This window comes from Petaurus breviceps, unplaced genomic scaffold (assembly GCF_028583685.1).
Source record: "Petaurus breviceps papuanus isolate PSGF00001 unplaced genomic scaffold, PetGlider_PUasm1.0 76, whole genome shotgun sequence".
NCBI lineage: Eukaryota > Metazoa > Chordata > Mammalia > Diprotodontia > Petauridae > Petaurus > Petaurus breviceps.
The window spans coordinates 10608255-10620158 of NW_027186473.1; the positions used below are offsets into that span (position 1 = coordinate 10608255).

Here is an 11904-nt window from a genome sequence, read left to right on the forward strand (position 1 = left end):
GCTTCGTCCCAAACACTGGGGTTTTCTCAGCTGCTGAAGGTATTAGTTGGGTGCCCTCTCTGAAGCCTCCACACGCTCTGGCAATCTGGTCACACACCCCAGGACCTCTATCCTAGACCACAATCCAGATCCAAGCAGGTTAAAGCAAGAGCCATTTCCCCTCAGACTGGTCACTTGGTCCCCCTACAATCTGCAGGCCAGGAGGTGAAGAAGCCACTTGTGGCTGCAGCTGCAGGGCCATGGCATCCCAGCCACTTCTCGCCCAGGGGCAAAAACCAATGCACTCCCAACTACTGGATCCCAAAGTCCACACTGCACTGACCTCTCACTTTGTCCTTAGCATCTATGTGTTGATAATTCTGGAAACCACCACAGCGCTGGTGATCTGAAGTCCCTCCAGCTGGTGTGGTTGGTCAGGCCTGCCCTGGGGCTAAAACCTCCAGCTCCCGTGGGGCTGGGCTCAGTTCCCAGAGCACTGTGCTGGCCACTTCCTGCCGGCCTGCAAGATGGTTCTCAGTGGGAGGTTAGCTTCTCTGTGTCACCTTTTACATGAATTGGGGGAGGTGGAAGCTGGAGCCCCATGGAAGTCCTGTTTCTACTCTGCCATCTTGACCACCCCCTTCCCCCCCCCCCCGACTATATCCCCAGGCCTATTTTTATCCCACAAAATATACTTTTCTTAAGACATGCAGGCAATGGTGTATAGAAACCTATCTCATGCTACAGGAAAATAGAAGGAAAAGAGATAAAAGAAGAGAGGGGAGTTTTAAAAGGGAGGAAAGATTGGGGAAAGAAGTAATCAGAATGCACAACTTCTTGGGGGAGGGTGAAGGGAGAGATGGGGAGAAAATATGGAACTCAAAATCTTGTGGAAGTGAATGCTGAAAACTAAAAAGAAATTAATTACAAAAGAAAATTTTTAGAAAGACATCAACAACAAAAAAAAGAAATAAAAGGCTTTTGATAAAATAAAAAATATATTCTTTTCTGTGATTGGAAGGCATCTAGACCCATGGTTTCATTGGACTTTCCATTGTGGAAATTTCCCCACTCAGACAGAATAGAAACTTCATAACTTATCATTCCCAAAGAGTTGACTGGGACTAAGTATATACCTATCAAGTGAGGATTGGGCAAACCAATTGTGGTACATGAATAGATAGGAACATTACTTCACTGTAAGAGGTAATGAATATGATGAAGAGAAAACCAGGGAAAGACTTACATAAACTGATTCAGAATGACATAAGCAGAAACAAGAAAACAATTAACATAATAACTAGAACAATAGAAATGGAAAGAACAACCACCACAAAACAAGTAAACATCAACATTTTAGAATAAGGAAAAGCAAAGGGGGCCTCAAAGAAGGGATAAGACAGCCCTGCCTTATTCCATTGCAGAGGCAGGTATGAAACACTGACTATTTTTTCAGACTTTCTGAATTTTTAAAAATCAGTTTTCCTGATTTTTTTCTCTTCTTTATCTTTAAAAATATTATTTGTTATATATGATAGTGTTCTGGGAGGATGAGAGGTACTGGGAGAAATGCTGGTGATCTAAAAGCAAAATATATCAATACAAATGTATATTTTAAAAGGTTAAACTGTCCTATGGGTAGGATACTTGGCACAGAAGGAGAAATGCTGGGAACTTCTAGAAAGAAGAGTTGGAGTGTGGGTGAGTAGAAGGTGATGATTGTTTGTGTTTTTCCTTCGGTTTCAAAGAGGACCATGAATGACATCTGGGAAATGATGAAATGATTTGCAGTTGACTTTGATTTGAGTGAGGGAGGGCTGTGCAAGGTCAGCAACCTCACTTTCTCCTCCAGAGTCATCTGGGTCCAGTAGCCAAATATTCATCAGGGTGACTGGAGATGGCTCAGGATGCAATGGGAGATCCTGGCCCTTTTAGGCTAATGCCCTTTTAGGTTCTCACTTAGAGTAAAGTAACACCCATTCAGTGAATATGCCTCTCTAAGAAGTGAGTCAAGGGATGGTCCATTTAATTAAAAAAAAAAGTGATGATAGATGAAGGGTGAATGTAGTTATGTTGGTGACAAAACCCACAATTGGCTACTGTGGAAAGAGTGGAATAAACATTATCTTCTTACTCTGTAATTTATTATACACCTCTTAGGGTCATTGTGGTCCCCTTCATGTCATGTCCAGACACATGGTACATGAGGAAGGCTAACCCCACTCTACCCTGTTTAGAGAACACTACGCAGGGCATTAAAAAGGGGAGGGAGGAATATTAAACATTACATTTATAGACCATAAATACAACAGAATAATAATTAACAAAATATCAATAAAAGATATAATCAAAATGGAAGCTAAAAATGACTTCCTAAAAAAGTAGGTTGAAATCTAAACCACAGAAAAAAAATTTAAGATAAAATAGTAAAAGTCATAGGATAAAGCTAAATCCTCATAAATTTATGCCCTTGAACTTGTAAGACTAAAAAAGTGAGAAAACTAATTGTATATGCAATTTTAAAATGAGAAAATCAACAAATTAGTAAGCTTAAAATGAGTATGAGAGAAAATTTGGAAAAAATAAAAGCAATTTAAACAGCACTGAATATCAAAGACAATCAAATTAATAAAGAAAACAAAAAAAGTCTAAATTAACCCAAAAAATCTGATTAATCTGAGAGAAACAAGTTACCAAAATAAATAAATGAGAAAAAGGAAATTTTGTTAATCACAGAAAGGAACATAAATTTAGAGCAAAAAGACACCTTTGAATCCACTGAATATAACCTCCCCTCATTTTGCAGATGTGGAAACTGAGGCCCAGAGAGGTTAAGTGATTTTCCCAAGGTCAGACAACTAGTTCATATATTTAGTGTGATTTGAGACCAGGTCCTCCATTTACCAAGTCCAATGTTCTCTCCACCAATGCCTTGACTAGAGAGGAAAGAAAATGATCAGAAACTATTACATACAGTTATATGCCAATAAAACTGATAATTAAAGTGAAATTTATTTGTGAAAATATAATAAAATAGGGGCAGCCAGGTGGCTCAGCAAGTAAGAGCACTGGCTCCAGTGTTGGGATGACCTGGAGATCGAATCCTGGACTCAGACACTCAGCACCACATCCAGAAATAACTGGCCATGTAACCTTGAGCAAGTTACTTAACCCCAATTGCTTAAAAAAAAAAAAAGAAAAGAAAAGAAAATATAAAAAAATAAAATGTCCAAATTAACAAAATGGAAAATAGATAACCTATGTAATTTAATCTTAAAAACTGACAGTGAACAAGTCAAAAATGAATTGCCAAGGAAAAAACTCCATGATCAGTTAAATTTACAAGTTAATGCTAACAAACACTTTGAGAACAAATCATTCCTATTCTTCCGAAACAGAGAGACTGAAATCTAACTAATCAGATGTATTGCTCAGACTATGATATACTATCACCTATGGCCCAGAGGCTTAGAGTGTAAGGAACTTAGAGTTCCTTCTTAGAGGAACTGAAGCCCAAACAGGTTGTGTGAATTGCTCAAGGGCCTACACACAGTAAGTGGCTGATCTGGGATACTAATCCAGGCCTTCTGACTCCAATTCCAGCATTCTTTCGACTTCATCACTCTGCCTCTCAGACAAGACACTACAGCTGGTCAACATGCCATATCCATAACTGAGAAAGAGAATGAGAACAGGCTAGATCGCATTTGGGAAACCATGTGGTACTTTTTGTGACCCCAAACTTCTTCCTGAAACACAGGCCTCTCTTTTTAACATCAATATTTTCCCAGTGATGCCATTTATGGCTGTGAGTCATGGATTACTACAGTCTCTGAAGAACTAAAATTGCTGGTCATTTAAAGGGTAATGGAGAAGTAGGTGTGATTGATCTAAAAATAGATCAATTACCAATCACACAGGAAATGTAATATAAAGGATTTCATCATTAAGAGATGCGTGGTCAGAAAAGGAGGTGGGCCAGGCATGTAGAAGGTGGGAGAGATAAGTAATGAAGAGTGGCATTCTGGCAAAGTCAAGAGATCCAGAGCATGGCTCCAGGAGGTTGCAGCATTTGTAGGAGGACAAAAGCAAGAGTTTCAGGGGTGGCCAGGTGGCTCAGCAAGTAAGAGCACCGGCCCCAGTGTCGGGATGACCTGGGATGACCTGGAGATCAAATCCCGGGCTCAGACACTCAGCACCACACCCAGAAATAATTGGCTGTGTAACCTTGAGCAAGTTACTTAACCCCGATTGCTTTTTAAAAAAAAAAAAAGAACAAGAGTCTCACTGGAGGAGATTGTGCATATGGTGCATCTAGACTCCTGGAAGAAATATCTATATTGACAAGATTGGAAAAGGTTTGAGGTACCAAGGCATAAAAAGGCTGTTGCTTACTTTATTAATTTGCTTTGGGGTTTTTAAATTAACAATCCAAAGATACGCTCCAGTCTGGAAATGTCAACTTGAGGCCACGATGGAGCCTCAAAATTTCCTAGCTGACAGAATCAGATTATGATGTAATTGGGAAATATTTTAACAAATATTTAACAGCAAATTTTAACAAAATAACTTAAAATCCAATACAATGTAATGCTAATTTGTGGTTTTCTAAGTTAAAATGCTGCACACAGGGATCGTTTCTGTTTCAGTTTGTTATCACCGCACTAGCCCATTATGACCAGAATCTAAAAGTTATCAGGTCTGAGTGAATCTTTAGGAATTTTTTCTCAGTCCATTTTTAACTTACATACAGTAACATTCACTTCACATAACAGTGACAGAAATGTGGGTTTTCTCTGGGAATCTTGGCCTTATTACTTACTATTCATTGAGTTATATGGGGGTAAGAAAAGGGAAGGAGTGGGATAGAGTTCAGACATTTTAAAAAATATGACAACTAGTTGTTTTCTGGCTCTGAAAAGGTGAAAGAGAGAGAAAATATAGTTAACTAGAAGCTGGAGAACCATAAGTCAGGTTTATAAAAAAAATTTTCCTGACCAAACTATGATTAGACAAATACAGAAGATGGAGAAGCTTTGCCAAGGGGGATCTTCCAGGGTGATATATGATGCCAATCTCTTCAGGAAAGCTTGATTTAAAAAAAAAAAGTGTTGCTGGGAACCGAAGTCCAGTTTTATAACATCATAAATATCAGATATTTTGAGATACCTTTAAAACACAATGCATTGTGTCATAATAGTTTTTTTACCTGTACCCCACTGCCCAAAAAGCAAAAGAAAAAGAGACAAGAACTAAGTTCTGATTATATGAAACCATTCAATCACATATCAAGAGAGGAGCACAATCATAAAAGACATTTAAACTGACACTAAGTCAGTTTTCTATTATACTACAGAACAAAGTGCCAATGCTGTAATACTTGGGTCAATGCAAAGAAGATAAAATTGATTAGATAGATAGATAGATAGATAGATAGATAGATAGACAGACAGACAGACAGACAGATAGATAAAAATTAAAAGACAAAGAAAATAAACAGCTCTCCTGAACATTATGCAAACTGTGATTAGGGAAATCTAAAACCACCAAAAATATATGTGGTTTCGAGTTTCATAAAAATGTAAGTCCCTTGAGACTTAGACCTTGAGACGAACCTATAAATCCAACCAGCAATTCTGGAAGGTGAGGTACAGATTAGTCCAAACTGGTGTAGATTAAAAGGCTTCCAAGGATAAGGAGGCATTTCCTAGCTGGGCCCTTTCTGAGCTAAGAATAACATGAAATAGAATGAAGCTAACCTACTCTTCAGGAGTATGATTCTATCTGGTATCATTCTTCCCATTTTTTTGATCATTACAACTGACAGAAGGAAACTTAATCTTACAAAATCGTAAGATCTATCAACCAACCAAAAAGTATTTACTAGACACCTACAATGTGTGTGTGCAGAGTACTCTATGTACTAGGGATACAAGGACAAAAATTAAAGAGTCCCTGCCCTCAAGGAGCTTACATTCTATCAGAGAGACATGTATACATGTAAATAGCTACAACATAAGTACAATTTTTAATAAATACTAGTTTTAAGCTAGAACTTAAAAACTGCACTGAGACTTTTGGGATGCCTTGATACAAAATAAATACTAGGTAGTTCTGGAGTGGAGGCACTAGCTGCTAAGGGAATTAGAAAAGGCCTTAAATGAGAAAGGAGTTATTACATTTTCAGTGATATGGGGGGGTGGGGGTGGAAAAAGAGAGAAGAGGAATCAGAAAAAGCCACAAGGGAAAATGGGGAACACAAATTCAAGTTCTTATAAGTCATCAGTGATTTAATGGGGAAAAAAGAATCAGGGCACAATGAGGAAACTGTGTATATATACAACAAAGGAAACAAAACAAAGTGAAATAAGGCTGGGAAGGTGAGATGAAGCCGGATTTTGGAAGGTCTTAAAAACCATTATACAGAGTTTGTTTTCTATCCTATAAGCAAAACGAAACCAAGGAAAATTTTCAAGTAGGAGATGGACATGATGGGACCTGTGAATAAGCATTAATAAAAGCTTTATTTTACTACCCCATAGTCTACAGACAAAATAGTCTATAGCTTTGTATTATTACTAATGAGGGAAATGGAAGGAAAAGGTTTAGCAAAACTAGTCAATGCCTCACATTTTACTTTATTCTTGAAGTAGTTTTTTTTTAATGCACTGAAAAAAGGTTGGAGTAATCATTTTTCTTGAAATGAAAGCATCTAACACTTAAGAGTCTCCCTTATTTCACTATCTAAGGGAAAGGAAAACATCAAGGCTGAAATCTACATGTATTGTTAACATTTTTCTATTTCTTCACAGTGGCAAAAATTAAATTTACAATTTGGAAATTGTTAGTCTCACTAAGGAAAACAAACAAAGGTTTGGGGGGAAGAATTACTGAGTCACAAAATAAAAAAGAAATAAGTATGTGAAAAGCTTAAATTAAAAAATGTTTCTACTGTAATGGGGAGGGAGGAGGCCTACTATCAAGCATTTTAAGCATGATGAGAAAAAAACACTATACAGATTAAAATGCATTATTGTCATCATAATTCCCCTCAATGACTCAAAAGCCCCACATTATTTCTTCTGCAACAGATTTGGGGTCAACCTGGCATTTGACCTACTATGTTTTATTTAAATCCTTTATTTTCAGAGAACAGATGTCCTAGATTCACATCATTATAATTCATATTTGCCTTCTTCACAATATTCTTTATTCTTAAATATACAAGAATTAATTCATATTGGGACTACCATGTTTCCCCGATAATAAGACCTATCCTGAAAATAAGCCCTCCCCCGAAAATAAGCCCTATTGAGATTGCTACTGTAGTGAAGGTGATCCCCTGCGCTACACGCTACATTACGGTACCCTCTGTATGCACCGTCCCCCCCCCCCAGGTGAAATGCACACCGCGCTCCGAGCTGCATCCAATCAGAGCTGCAGCAGTGAGTGCATCATCCTGTTCTTCCCCAGTGATTTGCTTGCTGGCACCATTGAGAGCAGTGCCGCGGAGGAGAGCTGAGGCAGGAGAACATAAGCCCTCCCCTGAAAATAAGCCCTCTGGTGTTTTTCTTTCCAAAAAAAATTAATAAGACAGTGTCTTATTATTGGGGAAACACGGTAATGTAAGTAGTTGGAATGGGCAAAGGTACTTAACAATAAGGCTAATTTTTTAAAGTGTCTGTGCTGTAGCCCTCTTAGGATATTTTAGAACATATATCACATTTTATTGCTCATTCAGATACTCTTAAAAATCAACACACTTCTGATATCTTTTCATTTTTCAAAAGTGTTCTATCTTTTAAATTTAATCAGAGCCAGATATATTTTAAAAGTATGTGATTTCACAAGGAATTCACATTTGAATGTTTGGATTTTTTGTCTAACAGAAAAAGCAAGATAAAACATTTGCTTCATCCCAAAACTTAAGGCTAGCAAAAGAAAAGGGGAAAAGGAGAAGGCAATTGAACAAACTGTTACAAAAAGCACCAAAGAGGTTGGTCAAAATGCACTTGTATCTTTGTTCCAATCATGATTTACCAAAACCCGAGGGTTATCACTACATTTGTCTGTTTTACATCACTAGTCAAGATTTCCAAAGTCTCATTCTATCTCCTAACAGACATACAAAGAGAAATTGTAAGGAAAATGACCCATGGAACAAAATAGTGACATATCTTCTAATATTACCACAACTTGAGGAATAAAACATTAAATGCAAAATTTTACTCATAAAACCAATATTTAAGGGGGGCAGGAGCAGGAAATATGATCTAACATTCCAGCTGGGATAAAGAGGCAAAGTTATGGATAAGCTTCATAGAAGTAACTAAAACTCTAGATACTTTAAGTCATTCTCTTTGTAGCTTTCTTTGCCAATTCAACAGCAGCATAAATAAATCATCTTGGCTATAACAGAGGTTACTAGTTGAAAGACTATTCTATATGGAGTGTTCTTTTGGCTTTAAATTCACTACAATGAATCTGTGGCTTAAATTCCCAGTCTTCTCTTCCACATAAATTTACATTAAACAACACAACCACTTAAGGAAACAAATATCATTCAGAGAGGAGGGAGTAGGTAGAGAAAAGAAGAGTTAAGATTCAATACTGACATAATGATTACAATATCTTTTTTTATTATTTTGCCCATAAACATATGCCAAATTTCCTATCATGAGCCTTAAAGCTGTCATTTAATGGAATACATATGCTCTGGAGAAGCAGTGTGTATACAAGTTGTAAGCTGTTATATTTTCATACTTCTTCCATGACATCAGAAATGTCTTCTAACAGAAAAAAAAAACCTTAAAATTTTGTCTTTTAGTTTATGAGAATAATGACTACCCACCCCACTCCTGGTGTAGGATCCAGAACATTCTCTGAGATGGAACCTGTGGCTGCAAGTTCTCATGGCACCTCATGACTCCTTCATGGACGTTGATATTTTCCCCAATGTCTAACTGGTAAAATAAACACCAACAAAGTACAGTATCACAGGAAAATTAAGTACTGTAAGAAAAGCCTTATACCAGATGATTGGCCATCCAAAGTCTGGATACAATCCCAGGACCTTGGCTAATAAAATCCTTGGTCAGAGAATGGAGATGTGCCTGAATTCTGTAACTGATGGGTAACTATAACCCTCAACCAAGGAGAAAAATAGTAGAAGTTGCATTCACAGTCAATGACTATATAATCTACTGTTTGATAAACCCAAAGACCCCAGTTTTGGGGATAAGAACTCACTACTTGACAAAAACTGCTGGGAAAACTAGAATATAGTATGGCAGAAACTGGGCCGAGACCATTATCTAACACTGTTTGCCAAAATCAAGTCTAAATGGGTGCACAATCTAGGTATAAAGGGTGATACTGTAAGCAATCTGGAAAAGCAAAGAATCGTTTACCTGTCAGATTTATGGAGAAGGGAGGACTTTATGACCAAACAAGAGTTAGAGAGCATTATAAAATGCAAAATGGATAATCTTGATTACATTAAATTGAAAAGCTTCTGGGCAAACAAAGCCAATGTAACTAGGATTAGGAGGGAAGTGGAAAATTGGGAAAGAATTTTTACAACCAGCGTAACTGATAAAGGCCTCATTTCTAAAATATACAGAGAAATGAGACAAATCTATAAGAATACAAGTCATTCCCCAATTGATAAATGGTCAAAGGATATGAACAGGCAGTTTTCAGAGGAAGAAGTTAAAGACATCTATAAGCATATGAAAAAATGCTCTAAATCACTATTGATTAGAGAAATGCAAATCAAAACAACTCTGAGGTACCACATTTCACCGGTCAGATTGGCTAAGATGACAAAACAGGAAAATGACAAATGCTGGAAAGGATGTGGACAAATTGGAACAAATGCATTGTTGGTGGAATTATGAACTGATTCAACCATTTTGGAGAGCACTCTGGAACTATGCCCAATGGGCTATAAATAACTGCATACCCTTTGACCCAGCAATACCACTTCTAGGGCTGTATCACAAAGAGATCATAGAAGTGGGAAGAAGACCTGTATGTATACAAATATTTATAGCAGCTCTTTTTGTGGTGGCAAAGAATTGGAAATCAAGGGGATGCCCATCAGCTGGGGAATGGCTAAACAAGTTGTGGTATATGAATGTAATGGAATATTATTTTGCTATAAGAAATGAGGAGCAGACGGACTTCATATTTACCTGGAGAAACTTATACAAACTGATGCTGAGTGAGAAGAGCAGAACTAGGAGAAACTGTACACAATTACAGACACAATATATATGTGATGACCAACTTTGATAGACTGGACTCTTTTCAGCAATGTAAAGTTATAAGACAACTTCAAAAGACTCATGATGGAAAGAGATATCAACATTAAGAGAAAGAACTAGAAAGAACAGAGTTTGAATGCAGACTGAAGCAAACTACCTGCCCTCTTTCTTTTTCTTGTTTGGTTTTGTTTCTTCTCTCCCATTGTTCATTTCATTGGTTACAATCCTTCTTTACAACCTGATTAATGTCTAATGTGAAAGTACTTGCAGATCCTATAATTGATTACATGCCATCAATCAGGGGGAGAAGAGAGGGAGGAGAGGGAGAGGGAGAAGAGGGAGAGGGAGAAAATTTGAAACTCAAGGGAATGTGGAACTGAATCTTGTAAACTAAAAGTAAAGAACAAATTAATAAAGAACAAAAAAATGGGGACAATAAAAAAAAAACAAAAAAAGAGATTATAAAAAAAGAAAATTGACTCTTTTGGCCTTTCCATTTTGGCAAATGCTTTACAAGGGTTAAATTTCTATAGGAAATAGTGATAGCTCCTGATGATAACTGTTCCTTTATCCATTTCTATGAATAAATGGCAACATATTTTCAGCCAAGAATTTATGTCTCTGGAAACAAGTAGAGGCTAATGTCTATAGTACACAAGAATGCTGAACAAATTCATGAATCAAAGTCCTATTTACGCTATTTTTTCTATAAAAGATACCCACTAGTTTTGTTGTGATATCCTTATGATACTCTTCAGGCCCAGGGTACAAATCACAATACATTAAATTCATTCAAATTCAAATTCACTGACAAATACAAACAACTATTATTGAACCAGAAAACCTTAGATTAATTAATTCATTTATTCATACATACATGCACGCATTCAAACATTTACTAACAGTCCATTATTTGTAAAGCACTAAGTTAGTGCTATGGTATTTTCAAAATGAGGACAATATCCCCTACAATTTGGTAAAGGAGATATAACAGAAAAATAAATGTAACAGAAAGTAGAAACTGATGTTTCAAAAACAGGCCCAAAAAAAGGCCATGGAAATAAACACATCATCAGAGTTGACAAGGGAAGTGTTTTTAGATACTAATTTTTACTTAATCAACTCTTACTTATCCAACTATTAAACCTATATTTTTAAACAAAACCTGTTCTCATGCTTATCTTAAGTGGTTATTCTTTTATTGAATTCTTACATAAAATCACAAATAGCAAAATATTAAATTTTTTAACAAAAGGGACTCTAGGGGTCTCTAATTTTTCACCGACTAGACAAAAAATGATTATTCTACAGGGTTTAGCTCTCCTAATTCTGAAGTCCAAGTTCACTGTTCCAGAATGAATAATAAGAACAGACACAGACAACCTACCAGACAAGAAGTGATAACAACACTGGAGTAAAAATTGACATTTGAGGGAGACAGACCGAGCATGTCTAACACCCTTGATCTTTCTTCCAGGTACAGTAGTTCTGCAACTCAGAATCCACAAAATAAGACCTTTTCCCTACTGCCAAAAAAAAAAAAAAGAATGAAAAGAGAAGGGAGGAAGATGAAGCCAACTTCTGACAGTTCTATTTGTTAGACTGCCTGCCTGTCAAGTACAGAAAGTTAACAGATTGCTCTTTGTAAATAACTCTC

General features: G+C 36.8%; 1 protein-coding gene across 2 annotated transcripts in view; it reads right to left on the reverse strand.

Annotated features, from left to right (window-relative positions):
• SCFD2 (sec1 family domain containing 2) overlaps positions 1-11904 on the reverse strand; it is a 438813-nt gene that overhangs the window by 349168 nt on the left and 77741 nt on the right. The window lies entirely within an intron of this gene.